The sequence below is a fragment of the Centruroides vittatus genome, unplaced genomic scaffold (genome assembly GCF_030686945.1).
Source record: "Centruroides vittatus isolate TY-2023 unplaced genomic scaffold, ASM3068694v2 contig_970, whole genome shotgun sequence".
NCBI classification, from domain to species: Eukaryota; Metazoa; Arthropoda; class Arachnida; order Scorpiones; family Buthidae; genus Centruroides; species Centruroides vittatus.
This window is the reverse complement of record NW_027122643.1, coordinates 3057306-3063305: the sequence shown is the minus strand read 5'-3', so window position 1 is coordinate 3063305 and position 6000 is coordinate 3057306.

Genomic DNA, 6000 nt, shown 5'->3' with positions numbered 1-6000 from the left:
GCTATTGTAAAGGCTGTGTCAGACATCTGTAAACATTAGATTTGTGTTTAATGCAAGTAAACAGAAATTTAATATTTATAAACTATGTTAAATTATCAATAAACTAACTTGATATTTATAAATTATGTTTATGTACATAAATTGTACTTGATACTTAATAGACTACATTACATTTCTTAGTAATATATGCATATACAATATATAATATTTATAAACTAATTTTAAAATAATAATAGTTTGAACACAGAATTATAATAATATAATAGGCTGTCTTCAAATGGCTTGTGCTTTTAGATTTTACCCATTTCTCCAGATATATATTTTTAAATTTGATTTATTAATTTGTTCATAGATTAGATATTATTAATTACATTTGGTATAAAGAGATTAAATATAAATCTTACGAACAGACATACAGAACATTTGATTATTATTTTAATTAAATTTTTTAAGAGCAACACAAATTATCACCAAGTTAACACCATTTTCTTCTAGCCGTATTTATAAATAAGACATATATATATATATAATTTTTAATAGTTTAGGTTATAATTTATAATAAAATTACATTTTATTCATATAGAGATGAATATAAAATTTAAAAATTCAAACTGTTCATGCTACCATCTGGTGTTGAAATATAAAACTATTATTTTGTCATTTAAATTATAAAAACAATATTTACGGTGATAATAGATAAATAAGAACATAAAATATTATATTAATATAATTATAAACATTTTAATGTTTTATTAATAAAGGCTTTTTATAATTTAATTTATTTTTAATAAGCGTATTACAGTATATAAATTCAAAGTATAATCTAATTTAAATTTATTTTACAATTTTGTATTTATTTTAACTATTGCAGTATTACTGTAAGTATATATAAGTAAATCTTGTTTGAAAAGAAAACTTAATAATGTAATACTGTAATAGTTAAAATAAATGCAAATATATATAGGCTTATATATAATTAAAAATAGTAAAAATATAAAAATATAGATTTAAATAATTTATCTTATTCCATAGAAAATTATTATATTTAACTTTTAAAATATTAAATTCATAAAAATTAAAATAGTTTAAAATTTCCTCAACAGATGGAGACATGGAAAAGTCGATTAAAAAAAAAATGCAGCAAGTTTCTATCCCGGAAATAAGGTACGTAATTTCTTTTTTGTTAGAAAATATTTACATTTTACGTACGAAGCAATTAGAGTAATGATATCTGTTCCAATATTAATAATTTTTTATTAAAATTTTTATAATATTAAAAATAATTGCTTTGTATTATTTTACAAAATAATGATGTTTGAGCTAATAAAGATTTTATTTTTAATAACAAATAAAGTAATATTTTATAATTATTTAGTGTATTTTTAACCGAAACATTATTTTTTGTATGCTATTATTTATAATTTCATTGATTCGTTTTAAAATTTCTTAGTTATTTTATAAATTTAAAATGTTAAATATTATATTATTATATATTAAAAGTATATGAAATTTAATTATATTTAGTAGATTATAATTAAATTATTTAAATTAAAGTAATTACTTTTAATAAATTAGTAAGTTAAATAGTATGGAATAATTCTATCAATAATATAATGCTGCTAATTTTATAAATTATAATAATAATTTATATATTAATATAAATTTTTAAACTATTAATATATTTAGTTTTTCACAAGGGATGTTTTAATCTGAATCACTTGAATAATGCACCCTTCTGCAGTTTGTTTTGTGTGGATGTTTAATAGTGCACAAATTTAAAAGAAAAATACTCTTACTGTCTCGAATCGTTAATTTTCGTGGAATAGTCTATGTAAAAAAAATTATATATTTCTGTTATTACTTTGTCTTATTTGAATACTATTGGCATAAATAATCTTAACCATTCTGTAAAAAGAAAGAAAAAATTCTTTAATGATAGCTCTCTTCAGTTCCTTTATTTACATTTAAGTGTAGTAGAAACCGACATAACACAAATCTAGTAAAAAGTTGGCATCGCCCATCGTTTTCTAGCTCTCATAGACATATATCGATCTCTATAATAAGTCTGGGTCCAAAACTGTTAGTGTCGTCCTTCCCTTTAGTCATGGTTTAAAGTTATTAGTATGGTTTAAATAGCTATGATTTAAAGCTGTTAGTGTGAAAATGCCATAGATTTTCACATTAACAGCTTTAAAACGGACCCGTTATAGAGATGTGCAAACATATATGAGAGATAGAGAACGATGCTCGATTTATAAGATGCTCAAGAATAAAAATCACGAATTTAATCTTGGATTCCTCACTAAAATATGCTCTATAGGGATCAATTGAAAAGTTTAATCTTATAAAAGAACAAGTGATTTCGAGTTATTCATTTGTCTGTACTAATTATCTTGTAAAAGGACATACAATATAATGAAAATATCCTTCCATTTATTATTACACTATAATTCAAAATTAATTAATGCGTGAATAATTATAAAACTGAAACGCGAGAACTTCAAATCTAAATATAACACTTGCATTTATTATGCACATATTGTGTTTAGATTTGAAGTTCCATGCTTTTAGAGTTTTAAGTTCTCGAGGCATATTACTAACGAGGGTAGTATTTTACTTATTGAAATTTTAAGAACAAAAGATTATTGAAATCTTCTTCAGCTCCAACTAATTTTATATCTAATTAATGAGAGAAATTCGCCTAAGAGAAAGAGAACACCATAGAGACTAGGAATTACGGCTACAACATCACTCATTTTCAAGATGAATCTCAAAATGAAAAATAAATTTAATTACATTTGGTCTTTTAATTACGTCAAGATGTTACGATAATTTTATTTCTGAGTGTTATAATTTACAGTAGTCTTAATTTAGTTTTCAAAAAATTAAGAAGGTAGAACATAATATCTACAAAGTTATTTTAAATAATTAATTTAGTATATATTATTTATCTTTATTCAATATCAATCAAAATCAAATGAATAAATGTAACGTAATGAACTTAGATTTAACCAAATTTAATTAAATTATATATAGGTGTCTTTTATAAATTTAATTAAAAACTTAAAATTTCAATCATTAATAATTGGAAAATTTATTGCTAAAATATTAGACAGTTAATTTATTTTTGCAAGTACATAACATCAAATTATAAAACTGGATTTAATCCTTGTTTTAAATCATTTTAAAATTATTTTTCTTAATGATTATATATATATATATATATAAATACAAACAATAGGTATTAAGAACAACTGAACAACTTTTCATGTTTATAATTGAAAGTGGGACTGGCATTAATTTTTTAAGATATTAAATGTTGATAAGTGATTCTATCTGTAAATATTTAAGCATTCTTCCATGTACTCTTCAAACTTGCAAATTTAATTGTGTATAAGGACTTACATGTATGCAGTACGTACAGAAGCTAGCTCATGACGAAGTTATCTGTTAACTTGTGAGGAGGATAGTGTTTTCGTTTTCTTTGAAAATCCTTTCCGGGAGCACTTGCAAACAAATCAATTCATAATTTACAATAAAAACTATACATTTTCTTACAATAAAAGTCCAGGAAACTTTAATAGGAAAAAAATAATAATTTAAAGAAAAAATATTTTGGAGTTAAACATTAAAATTTTTGATTTAATTACATTTTAAAAGCTTCCTTTAACTACTGAAAGAATGAATTCCCAATAGAAATTTTTAAAATCGATTATTGTACGCTATGTTTAGATTTTGTATGAAATTTTTACACGAATTTAAAGATTTCCAATGCTACAGTTGGGAATAGACCAACGACTACATTTCGTTCCATTGATTTTACTTATCGAACGTAGAAGATAAGTGAAATCAATAGTTCAATTTAAAGAGAAGAACCTTTGACCCTCTTCCTTCTTTTCAATCTGTCTCTAAACTGGCTGCATTACAGAAAAAATAGGATCGGTCGAACTCAGTTTAACTTCCATTTATCATTTTATCAATCTAGAAATAATTTATTATCGATAGAAAGTAGCAACATTTGTCCAAATCTGTAAATAAAATTGAATCTTAAAGGTAGGTTTATGTTTTCACTAAGTTGCAAGAAAACTTATTTCTCGTAGATGTTTCGGAAGTAATACAATATGTATCGTGTAATTCAACGAATATTGCACTTTATCCGGTAAATTTCTTCCACTCCATCTAACAAAAGAGCGGTATACCATATTGGTTTAATAACCTGATATATTATCTTCCATTTCTTCTTACTTGTTGATCCGTAGCATTGACTTCTTTTCAATTTTTGTAAAAAATATATAATATATAATTAATTAAACTGTCAATAATTACATTTAAATTATATATTGTAACGCAAAGTTTTCTATAAATAAGTTGTATGGTTAAAGTCTTTTCTAGATTTACGAAATGTTTCCTTTCCGATACGTTGAACTTCCTAAACCACAACTGAACAATCGTATGCCTTAATAATATATATACATATTCATATACTCGAATAAATTTATTTATTTGCTCTCTACACTTTTCAGGTATTTATGAATTAAAGATTCACGAAGCTAATAATTATTAATGATTTATATAATTACATAAACTGTTCTATCTTTTCTGTTTAAACTCCATTTCGAAATTCCAATTTGAAATGCTATGAATTACAATTCTTTTTTCGCTTATTATAAAGTTTAATTTTAAACTCTGATTTTTGGAATTTAATAATTTTTTCGCTGTTGGCTGTATGGTTGAGCTGTAAAATGTTATTCTATCGCCTGGAGGCTCGGATTTCGAATGCAAATCGAGTTCCATAATTTATAATGAATTGGACGAATCGTGATACTGTTTCTATTCTTCGTTTATGCTGATTGACTTCATTTCGGTTCAGGCTTCATTCTGATGGGCTTAATTATAGCCAGCCTTTACAGCCTTAAGGTATTTGTATCTTGCGTTGTCAAAATCAATTAGAAATTTCTTCAATGATTGAAGAATTTGTTAAACATATATGACACATAGCACGTGGCTTATGTAAATAACCAAAATTTAAAAAAAAAACAAAACAGGTAAATAATACTCGAATCGGAAGATAATGTCAAGTTGTACTGATAAATCTGAATTGATTTGCCAATTTTTTTCGGACTCTCCTAATCTCGATTAGACCAGTAAGTGTAACAATGAGACAGAGAGAGAAAGAATGAGAACTAGATAAGAGGTATGATCTTGAAAAAAAAAAAAACAATCTCTGTATAATCCCTGTAAACGTTCTATGTCAATTTGATGATCCAATGAGACAAGCGGAATCAACTGTCTACTAAAAAGAAAGTTTGTGGAGACGTTTAAATGGAGAATTGAAGAAAAATGTAGTAAATTTGCATGTCGAAAAGATCAGTCTTCATCGTTGCATCTAAACGGGATTAGTCCTTGTTGTTCGTTGAGTCGAAAAGAGTTTTTAACAAGTCTTTTAGAAGTAAACTTATCATAAATGGACTTAAGACGAGTTAATTTCTTATGATTTTCGCTTAGTCGAATCTATCGTCTCATTCCAAATTATGAAAATTCGTGAAGCGATTGCCATTCTTAGACATCCCAGTTCGTCTTTTCAGTTTTTGAAGTAACTAATTCAAGCATTGTAGTTTGAAATTCATATATTTATTGCTAGTACTTCGATCTACTGGTTATTCTATAATATACCCCTCCCTTTTTTTCTCTCTCGATTGTATGCGACAACCTGTCTTGTAGTACGATGCTACTCGTTTATAACATAAATGAAAATTGAATATTTACAAATAAACTGTGATTTAGACTAAAATGGTCTGCCTCTCGTCAGTTTTAAGAAATGAAATATATTAAATATCTATAGCATAAAATAAAAATAACTCAACTAAAATTTTGACATGAAATTTAAAAATATTTTATTCTTTCTTATGTGTGTAAACTACAAAATGTACACGAACAAAGCCAAATTAAAACGTAACATTTTCAGTTCTGTGGCTGAAGGATCATGAAAGCATGAAAATA